Genomic DNA, 12218 nt, shown 5'->3' with positions numbered 1-12218 from the left:
AGATTTGTTACATAGGTATACATGTGCCATGTTGGTTTGCTGCACCCATCAATTCATCATTTACATTAGGTATTTCTCCTAACACTATCCCTTCCCCAAGCCCCGCATCCCCCAACAGGCCCTGGTGTGTGGTGTTCTCCTCCCTGTGTCCATGTGTTCTCACTGTTCAACTCCCACTTATGAATGAGAACATGCGGTGTTTGACTTTCTGTCCTTGTGATATTTTGCTGAGAATGATGGTTTACAGCTTCATCCATGTCCTACAAAGGACATGAACTCATCCTTTTTTATGGCTGCATGGTATTTCATGGTGTATATGTGCCACATTTTCTTTATCCAGTCTATTATTGATGGACATTTGGGTTGGTTCCAAGTCTTTGCCATCGTGAATAGTGCTGCAATAAACATATGTGTGCGTGTGTCTTTATAGTAGCATGATTTATAATCCCTTGGGTATATACCCAGTAAGGGGTTTGCTGGGTAAAATGGTATTTCTAGTTCTAGATCCTCGAGGAATCTCCACACTGTCTTCCACAATGGTTGAACTAATTTACATTCCCACCAACAGTGTAAAAGCGTTCCTATTTTTCCACATCCTCTCCAGCATCTGTTGTTTCCTGATTTTTTAATGATCGTTATTCTAACTGGCATTGAGATGGTATCTCATTGTGGGTTTTCTCTCTTTTTTTTTTTTTTTTTTTTGAGACAGAGTCTCACTCTGTCACCCAGGCTGGAGTGCAGTGGCGCTATCTCTGCTCATTGCAAGCTCTGCCTCCCCGGTTCACGCGATTCTCCTGCTTCACCCTCCCGAGTAGCTGGGACTACAGGCACAGGCCACCATGCCCGGCTAATTTTTTGTATTTTTAGTAGAGATGGGGTTTCACTGTGTTAGCCAGGATGGTCTTGATCTCCTGACTTCATGATCCACCCACCTCAGCCTCCCAAAAGTGCTGGGATTATAGGTGTGAGCCACCATGCCTGGCCCTCCTTGTGGTTTTGATTTGCATTTCTCTGATGACCAGTGATGATGAGCATTTTTTCACATGTCTGTTGGCTGCATAAATGTCTTCTTTTGAGAAGTGTCTGTTCATATCCTTTGCCCACTTTTTGATGGGGTTGTTTGTTTTTTTCCTGTAAATTTGTTTAAGTTCTTTGTAGATTCTGGATATTAGCCCTTTGTCAGATGGAAAGATCACAAAAATTTTCTCCCATTCTGTAGGTTGCCTGTTCACTCTGATGACAGTTTCTTTTGCTGTGCAGAAGCTCTTTAATTTAATTAGATCCCATTTGTCTATTTCAGCTTTTGTTGCCATTGCTTTTGGTGTTTTAGTCATGAAGTCTTTGCCCATGCCTATGTCCTGAATGGTATTGCCTAGGTTTTCTTCTAGAGTTTTTATGGTTTTAGGTCTTACATTTAACTCTTTAATCCATTTTGAGTTAATTTTTGTATAATGTGTAAGGAAAGGATTCGGTTTCAGCTTTCTACATATGGCTAGCCAGCTTTCCCAGCACCATTTATTAAATAGGGAATCCTTTCCTTATTGCTTGTTTTTGTCAAGTTTGTCAAAGATCAGATGATTGTAGAAGTGTGGTATTATTTCTGAGGTCTCTGTTCTGTTCCATTGGTCTATATATCTGTTTTGGTACCAGTACCATACTGTTTTGGTTACTGTAGTCTTGTAATATAGTCTGAAGACAGGTAGCATGATGCCTCCAGCTTTGTTCTTTTCGCTTAGGATTGTCTCGGCTATGGGGGCTTGAAAAGAAGAATTATTAACAGCAAATTTGCAATTTGGAAGTGTCAAACAGTTTTGACCTGCTCATTGAAAGATAAAGTTAAATTTATAAAATTGGCAAATTCCATGTCTAAGGAAGAAGCTATTAGCTTTATTATCTTGAGCTTCATTAGGTGGAGATATTAGAAAATGACCATGATATCCTTTTGACATTGTATGAATAGTTTGAGCAAAACAGAATTCAATTAAAATTAATATATCTATGCCAAAATTTTAGACAAAAATTCAGCAGATTTTTTTGGTGCCATATACATTGTATAGTTTAAATTTGTCACTAGAGGACATAGTCACAACTATGCCAATAGATGTGACATTCTTTTAAATAACTTAAAGGTTATGTACAATATTTTCTGAATCTACCAAGGATAGAATATTTTGATGTAAGACATATAAAATTTGACCTTACAACCACTGTTAGACACTTGATGGGAATGCCAACCAAATGGTGCTAAAAATAATTAAATCTATATTAAACAAGGTAAGAGAAGAGCCTTAAAAATGTTGTAAGTCATGGTGTTTAGCAGAAAACAAAATTAAGTTTAATTTTTGTTATCCACAGTCATTTGTTAAGAAATGTTGCTTGCTATTAATAATGTTAGCAAAAGCTTATGAACACCACTACCAACATCAAATGAATATATTTTTAAAAGGGTAAAGGGGCCTGGTGCAGTGACTCACGCCTTTAATTCCAGCACTTTGGGAGGCCAAGACAAGCAGATGACAAGGTCAAGAGTTCAAGATCAGCCTGACCAATATGGTGAAACCCTGTCTCTACTAAAAATACAAAAATTAGTCAGGCATGGTGGGGTACACCTGTAGTCCCAGCTACCCGGGAGGCTAAGGCAGGAGAATTGCTTGAACCTGGAAGGCGGAGATTGCAGTGAGCCAAGATTGTGCCACTACACCCCAGACTGGGTGACAAAGTGAGACTCCATCTCAAAAAAACAAACAAACAAACAAACAAAAACAAACAACAACAAAAAAAGAGGGTAAAGAGATATTGCTCAAGCTTTTAGAGAAAATGTTTTTAAATACATATTTACAATATATTCATATATAAGTGTATACATAAAACTTGTAACTGATTTGAAGCTCAGAGAAAATGTTTCTAAGAAGAAACTACATGTGAAAATGCAACAAAAGTGATATTACAATAAAATAAAATAAACTTGAGAAAGAAATCAAGAGAACATTTTTATAACTCTGAAGGAAAGGATTCATACACAAAACTTCTGGTATTAATTTCCATATAGGCTATTTTTAAGATCATTGGAAATAATAGTATACTCTCAATTAAATAGAGATAACTAGATATGGCCATTTTTTGTTTTCATTGTAATATTCCAGCATTGAAATTTTGAAAGAAGAACTTAAGTAATACTGTATGTATCTATATATTGCTTCTAGAAATGATAAAGAATTGAGATATGATATTAATTTATATTCTTAAATTTAAATATTTTGTAACATACTCTGTGATAAAGGTAATTTCTTACATTTGACTCTATTACAATGTTTGAACATACTATGCAAGATTTATGGCTCATTTACACTTTAAACATTGCTTTAAATGTTATTTTCTTGTCAGTTCCTATTGCTATTGCCTCAGAAAGCAAATTTGCTACAAAATGAAAATAACAAAAATGGCTGGGCACAGTGGCTCAGGACCATAATTCCAGCACTTTAGGAGGTGGGGGCGGGCGGATCTCTTGATCTCCGGAGTTGGAAACCAGCCTGGACAACGTAGTGAAACCCCATTTCTACTATTAACAAAAATACAAAAAATTAGGCCAGGCTGGGTAGCTTACACCTGTAATTCCAGCACTTTGGGAGCCAAGGTGGGAGGATCATGAGGTCAGAAGTTTGAGACTAGCCTGACCAACATGGTGAAACCCCATCTCTACTAAAGATACGAAGAATTAGCTGGGCATGGCGGTGCACGCCTGTAATCCCAGCTACTCGGGAGGCCGAGGCAGGAGAACCGTTTGCGCCCAGGAGGTGGAGGTTGCAGTGAGCCGAAATCTCGCCATTGCACTCCAGCTTGGGCAACAGGGCAAGACTCCGTTTCAAAACAAACAAACAAACACACGTCTCCATCCCCCTGGCCAAAAAAAAAAAAAAAATTAGCCAGGTATGGTGTCGCACACCTGTGGTCCCAGCTACCTGGGTGACTGAGGTGGTAGAATTACCTGAGCACCGAAGTCAAGGCTGCAGTGAGCCAAGATCTCGCCACTGCACTCCACTCCAGCCTGATCTACATAGTGAGACTTGTCTCAATAAATAAATAAATAAATACATAAAGATAAGAAAAGAATAAAAACTATCCAGACACCGTAATAATTCAGGGAAACTGATCTAATTCTAATTGGGCATTACTTTCTTTCTTTTCTTTTCTTTTTTTTTTGAGACAGAGTCTCGCTCTGTTGCCCAGGCTGGAGTGCAGTGACTTCATCTCAGCTCACTGCAAGCCCCACTCCCCGGGTTCACGCCATTCTCCTGCCTCAGCCTCCCGAGTAGCTGGGACTACAGGCGCCCGCCACCACGCCCAGCTAATTTTTTGTATTTTTAGTAGTGACAGGGTTTTGCCATGTTAGCCAGGATGGTCTCGATCTCCTGACCTTGTGATCTGTCCACCTTGGCCTCCCAAAATGCTGGGATTACAAGGGTGAGCCATCACGCCCGGCCTAGGCATTACTTTCAATGAGGCAAATATTATGTGAAAATATTGATTAAAGGAATAGAGATTTTTCTGAAATGAAAGCAAGGAAAATAAATGTCTTGGAATAAATATATATCTTATGAATCTTGTGTCCATTTTATTTCTTAACCAAATGTAGCCAGTTTATAAACAGAATAGCAGGACATATGCAACAATAGATAATTTCGGACTTCTTTGATGTTTTGACAACTTTTAGTCATATCAAAACCTTAACTTTATCCATATTTTAAGTTTTGATATTATGAAGATATATTTGCCTAAGATTTTAGAACATCTACCAGTTTTTTTTCACTTGACTTACAACTTTTGTATATTGATATAAATATACTCAATTTACACTTCCTGGTAACTCACACATGTTACGAGCAGTCATTGCTAGTACATCTCAGTGTTTAGCTAGAGTAGCCATTCTTTACAAAACCCCCATTTCACAATGTACTAGAAGGCCAATGCCTGCCCATACTTTCTTTGAATTCTCAGAGGTTTATATTCTCATACTTACCTCTTGCTCCTGCTGCATTAGTTCAGTTTCTAGACTGCTTCGTGTCCAAAACATATGTCCCCATTCATGTGTTCACCTTGGTGTGGAGACTGCATTTTTTCTGCTTCCAATTTCTCACATGTGGCATCCATTAGACTTTACTAAAAGTTTGAAAAGATGATGTGCATGTTGGTCGTCCCTGCCCTAGGTTATTGTAGCCACACTGCCATGAAAAGTAGTTCGATTGTGGCACCTAATGGACTGCAAAGGCTTTTCCCTGTTTCAGGCTCCTTTTCCTTCCCATCTTTCTTCCCATCTCATTCTCACTCATTTCTCTCCCATATCTGCCCTCACTCTCATGGACTCTGAATTCTTCCCATACTACAATACAGAGCAGAGCTCTGTCTAGTCCCTACTCCAAAACTCCATTCCAGGCCCACAGTGGTTGCACCAAAATCCTTTAAGGTGAAGTCAACATTAACAGCAGAAAAGACCAGCAAAGTCCCCGAGGCTATTTTTAACAAGATCCATCCCCCAGTCCCCTTTAGACGGCAGCTACTGTTTTAAATAGCAGTATTCACTTTTTTTCCCCCAGTTTCACCAGAAATAGTTTCATAATCACAAGAATATAGGCTTGTGACCCATCAGGACCTAAGCATAACAGCATGGCTGCTGCTAGTGGGTGTTGCATTCATTCAGAATCACACAATAATTAGATGGATAACATAGCTTTATTTAGAGTGAAACCTTTCTTGCACAGAAGAATGAATAAAGGTAAAACAGGTACTCCTATAGATCTGAAAAACAGCTTTCATGGGCTAGTCTATGGGAAATAACCACCAGGAAGAGGGGTGCTTACCTGAGTGTTAGGATGCCGGATGCCCTTATCTGAGATTGCAGTGCGACTCTCCTTTCCTCCCAGGGAGCTGCTAAAGATTAGGATTTGGATAACAGGAAAGCTAATTGCTTCAGCTTACCCAGTGGCTCTCCATAAAGGAACACTGACTGCAGACAAGCTCACTCTGGGGAACAATAGGTCTTTCCCACTTACCCACACCATCTCTAGGAAAGGCAAAAGTCCTTTGCGGACCATGCATCTATCCTGCTACCCCTTCCATCCTCAAGAACACTCTTACTGGCCCTCATGAAAGTCCTCCCTTGTTCTTGATGCAGACAAGTGTCTGCAGACATTTATTCCTGTAGTCTTCTGCCTCCTGCTCACCCTCCGGAGTCAAAGTCAGGGGCTACTCAGACTAGCACAGCCAATGTGTCCTACTGAGGAGCTCCTTTCCTGCTGTGTTTTGAACGCATGACCCTCACTCTGAGCACAATTAACTGGCCCAGGTAAGGGTGGTGCTAATGCAAATGCAGCATTAAAAGGCTGGTTAATCACCTCTCACCCGCAGACATTAGGTTGGTGCAAAAGTAATTGTGTTTTTTTCAATTACCACAAGTACATTTGCACCAGCCTAATACAATCAGTCTTAAGCCTGAGCAATTCTACTTCCTAAGTATTTCTCCCTCTTTTCTGTTCATGACTCTTCTTTTATAACTCTTACTTGGACTGGTGGAATAGCTCAATAACCAGTAACTTTGGATTAACTGTTACTCCCCTTCTTCCAACTGTTTACAGAGTGATATTTCTAAAATACCAATTGGATCACATCATTTCTATAGTCGAAAGCCTCCAGTGTCTTCCCTTCAGGAGCACTTAAAGTTCATACTTATTGGCATAATTAAATTGTCTTTACAAGCTGGACCCTGCTTATCTTGAAGGCATTATATTTCTGTATTTCCACAAGCTCCTTCCTGCTGCCCATCATCCTGTACTCTACACTCCAGTTATACCAAACTATTTTTGGTTTTCCTAACACTATGGTATCCCTCTAGGCTCTTGTGCATATTATCCCTTTTGCCTATAACAAAGACTTGTCACAATCATCCCGCTGGTAAAGTCTTCCTTTTCATTTACTTCTCATTTTGGGTGTTACTTTCCTACAAGATTTTCTTGACCCCCTAGGCTGGGTTAAATACCTCTTCTGTGTGTTCCCATAATTATTTCTTAACTTGTCTCTCTTGGCTGTGAATTCTCTGTGCAGGAAATTTCGCTTCCTTTATTTCCAAAGCCCTGCTGAAGGCTGAGCATACAGGGAGCACTAATTACTACTTCTTAAAAAATTCATTTATATTGGATATTGATATATTATACTTGTATATATTTATGGGGTACAAAGTGATGCTATGATATATGTATATAATGTGGAATGATTGAATCGAGCTAATTAACATATTCATCACCTCAAATACTTATTTATTCTTCCTGTGTAACTGCAACATTGTCCCTTTTGACCAACGTCTCCCCTTTCCCCTCATTTCCCAGCCTCTGGTGACCACCATTCTGCTTTTTGCTGCTATGTGTTTGATTTTTTAGCTTTCACATGTAAGCAGAACATGTAGTATTTATCTGTCTGTGCCTGGCTTATTTTATGTGGCATAATGTCCTGCAGGTTCATTTATGTTGTCATGAATGATAATTTCCCTCTTTGTAAAGGCAAAATAATATTCCACTGTGTGTGTGTGTGTGTGTGTGTGTGTGTGTGTGTATCTTTTTTACTCATTCATCATTGGTAGGCACTTAACTGACACAATAGCCATAACTTGGTTATTGTGAATAATGCTGCACTAAACATGGGAGTGCAGATATCTCTAGAACATACTGATTTCAAATCCTTTGGATATATAACCAGAAGTGGGACTACTGGATCATATGTTAACTCTATTTTTAGCTTTTTGAGGAACTTTCATACTCTTTTCCATAACGGCTGTATTAGTTTACTTCTCACCAACAGTGTGCTAGGGTTCCCTTTTCTCCACATCCTTATCAAAATTTATCATACTTTGTTATTTTAAAAATAGCCATTCTGAGAGGATTGAGGTGATATCTTATTGTAGTTTTAATATGAATTTCCCTAATGATTGGAAATATTGAGCATTTCTTCATGTATCTGTTGGCCATTTCTGTGATTTCTTTTGAAAATGTCTATTTCAGGTTCAGTGCCCATTTTAATATGGTTTTTTGTTTTCTACTGAGTTGTTTGAGTTCCTTATATATTTTAAATTTTAACCCCTTATCATATACATAGTTTACAAACATTTTCTTTCATTCCATAGGTTGCTTATTCACTTTGTTAATTGCTTTCTTTGCTGTGCAGAAACTTTTTAGTTTGATGTAATTCCATTTGTCTATTTTTGACTTTGTTGCCTGAGTTTTCAGGGTCATATCTAAAATATCACTGCCTAGACATATATCTCATAGTTTTTAACCTATATTTTCATCTAGTAGATTTATAGTTTCAGGTCTTACATTTAAGTCTTTAATCCATTTTGACTTAATTTTTGTACATGATATGAGATAAAGGTCCAATTTTATTCTTCCGCATGTGGATATTCAGTTTTCCCAACATCCTTTATTGAAGAGACTGTCCTTTTCCCGTTGTGTATTCTGGGACCCTTTCTGAAAATTAATTGACTGTAATGGCATGAGTTCATTTTTTGGGCTATCTATTCTGTTCTTTTTTATGTGTCTATTTTTATGCTGATACCATGCTGTTTTAATTACTGTAGTTTTGTAATGTAGTTTAAAGTCTGGTAGTATGATGCCTCCAGCTTTGTCCTTTTTATGCAGAATTGGTTTGGCTATTCAGGGTTTTCTGTGGTTCAAACAATTTTAGATTTTTTTCTATTTCTGTGAAAAATCACATTGGAATTTTGACAGGGATTCCATTAAATCTGTAGATCTCTTTGTGTAGTATAAACATTTTAACATTAATTCTTCCAAACTATAAACATCATATATCTTTCCATTTATTTGTTTCTTCTTCAACTTCTTTCATCAAAGTTTTGTAAATTTTAGTGTACAGATCTTTCATCTCTTTAATTAAATGTATTCCTAAGTATTTTAATTTTCTAGCCATTGTAGATGGGATTTAAACAATCTCTTCTTCAGATACTTTAATGATAGTATTATAGAAGCACTACTGATTTTTGCCTATTGATTTGTATCCTAAAAAATGTACTGTATTTGTTTATTAGTAGTTCTGACTTTTTTTTTTTTTTTGAGATGGAGTCTTGCTCTGACATCCAGACTGGAGTGTAGTGGAGCAATCTCAGCTCACTGTAACTGCTGCCTCCCAGGTTCAAGGAATTCTCCTGTCTCAGCCTCCTGAGTAGCTGGAATTATAGGCATGAGCCACCACAGCTGGCTAATTTTTGTATTTTTAGTAGAGACGGAGTTTTACCATGTTGGTCAGGCTGGTCTTGAACTCCTGACCTCTTGATCCACCCACCTCAGCCTTCCAAAGTGTAGTTCTGATATTTTTTTGATGGAGTCTTTAGGGGTTCTCTATATAAAATCTTATCATCAATAAACAGCAACAATTTCCCTTGTTCCTTTCCAATTTGGATGCCTTTTATATCTTTCTCTTGCCTAATTGCTCTGGCAAGGACTGACAATACTACAATGAATAGAAGTGGGCATCCTCGTTATATTTCTGGTCTTAAAGAAAAAGTTTTCAATTTCCATTGTTGAGTACAATGTTAACTGTTCTCTTGTCATATATGGCTTTTATTATTTGAGGAACATCCTTTTTATCCTAATCTGTTGAGAGTTTTTTTTTTTTTTTAAAGAATGTTCACATTTGTCAAATACTTTTTTCTCCATCATTCCATCAATAGGAGGATCACATGGATTTTGTCCTTCATTCTGTTAAAGTGGCATATCACATTTATAGATTTGAACATGTTGAACTATCCTTTCATCCGTGGGATAAATCCCACTTGATCATGTGAATAATACTTTTAATGTAATGTTGAATTTACTTTGCTAGTATTTTGTTGACAGTTTTTGCATCTATATTCAACAAGGATATTGACATGTAATTTTTTTTTTTTTTTCCTGTAACGTTCTTGTCTGGTTTTGGTATCAGGGTGAGGTTAGCTTTGTAAAAAGAGTTTGAAAATAATTTTTCTTCTTTGACTTTGGAAAAGCTTGAGAAGAACTAGCATTTGTTCTTGAAATGTTTGGTAGAATTCAGCAGGAAAGTCATCAGATTCAGGAATTTTTTGATGGGAGACTTTTTTATTATTGATTCAATCTCTTTATTCAATATTGGTCTGTTTGCATTTTCTATTTCTTCATTATTGTGTCTTGGTGGATTTTATGTGTTTGAGAATTTATGCATTTTCTAGGTTATCTAATATGGTGTTGTGTAATTGTTCATAGTAATATGATCTTTTGTATTTCTATAGTAGCAGTTGTAATTTCTTCTTTCACTTCTGATTCCCTTTATTTCAGTCATCTCTCTTTTTTCTTAGTCTAGCTAACAGTTTGTTGATTTTGTTTAACTTTTCAAAAAAACAACTCTTGGTTTCATTGACTTTTTTCTGTTGTTTTTCACGTCTCTGTTTCATTTACTTCTGCTCTAGTCTTTGTTATTTTCTTCCTTTTGCTAACTTTAAGTTTAGTTTGCTCTTCTTTTTAGCTCCTTGAGATGTATCACTAGGTTATTTGAGAGCTGTCTTTTAAAAAAAATAGGCATTATTTGTTGTAAATTTTTCTCTCAGAACTGCTTTTGCTGTTTTGTATGTTGTATTTTCATTACCATTTGACTTAAGATTTTTCTTGTTTCCTTTTTGATTTTTTCTTTGACCCATTGCTTACTCAGGAGCATGTTGTTTAATTTCCACATATTTATGAATTTTCCAAGATTTTCTTGTTATTGTTTACTAGTTTCATAACATTGAAGTTAGAAAAGATAGTTGATATGATTTTAATTCTCTTAAGTTTATACAGACTTGTTTCATGACCTAACATATGATATATCCTGGAGAATATTTCAGGTGTGCTTGAAAACAATGTGTATTTTGTTGCTTTTAGATGAAATGTTCTCTCTATATTTGTAAGTATCATTTGGTCTAAAATGTGGTTCAAATCGAAGACTGTTTAATAATTTCCTGTTTGAATTATCTGTTTATTGTTGAAAATGAGCTATTGAAATCTCCTGCTATTATTGTATTGCAATCACTCTCTCCCTTCATATTCTTTAGTATTTCCTTTATGTATTTACAAGCTCTGATATTTAGTGTATATGTGTGTATGTGTGTGTACAATTGTTATATACTCTTGAATAATTGACTTTTTAATCATTATATAATGACCTTCATAATCTTTTTTTACAGTTTTTAACTTACATACTATTTTGTCTGATATGAGTATAGCTATATCTTCTATCTTTTGTTTTCATGTAATATCTTTTTCTATCCCTATACTTTCAGTCTGTGTGTTTCCTTAAAGGTGAGATGAGTCTGTTGTAGACAGCATATAGTTGAGTCTTTAAAAGTTATATTCCATCATTTTATGTCTTTTTATTGAATAGTTTAATTCATTTACACTCAAGGTAACTGTTGGCAGGTAAGAACTTACTACTATCATTTTATAACTTGTTTGCTTATTGTTTGTATATACTTTCTTTCTTTCTCTGTTGCTGTCTTCCCTTGTGGTTTGATGGTTTTCTATAATAGTATGGTTTGAATCCTTTTTATTTGTGTTTTATACATCTAGTATAATAACTTTTTACTTTTTAGTTACCATAAGGCTTACATAACACATCTTATACTAATAGCAGGTTATTTCAAGCTGAAGAAATCATCTTTTATTGCATACAATAACTCTATGCTTTTACTTCTTTCCACTATATGTTTTTAATGTCAAAGTTGATATTATTTTGTAATTTGTATTCCCTGACAACTAATTTTAATTATAATTGTTTTAATAAATTTATCTATTAAGCATTATACTGGAGGTAACATTTATTTACACACCACCATTTCAGTCCAAAGTATTCTGAAATATGACTCTGGCTTACTTTTATCACTGAGTTTTGTGCTTTTATATGGTTTTTGTTATTAATTAGTAGCCTTTTTATACAACTTAAAGAATTCTCTTTAATAATTCCTATCAGGCAGGTCTAGTGATGGTTAATTTCTTATTTCTGAAGGATAGCTTAGCTGGGCAAAATACACCTGTTTTTTTTTTTTCCTTCAGCACTTTAAATATATCATCTCACTCTTTCCTGGCCTGCAGTGTTTCTCCTGAGAAATCTGTGAAGAGTTGTATTGGGACTTCTTTGCATGTGTTTCTTATCTGTTGCTATCAAACTATCAA

This window comes from Macaca nemestrina, chromosome 1 (genome assembly GCF_043159975.1).
Source record: "Macaca nemestrina isolate mMacNem1 chromosome 1, mMacNem.hap1, whole genome shotgun sequence".
In the NCBI taxonomy this organism is placed as follows: Eukaryota; Metazoa; Chordata; class Mammalia; order Primates; family Cercopithecidae; genus Macaca; species Macaca nemestrina.
The sequence above is the reverse complement of the archived record's forward strand: the minus strand, read 5'-3'. Positions refer to the sequence as shown.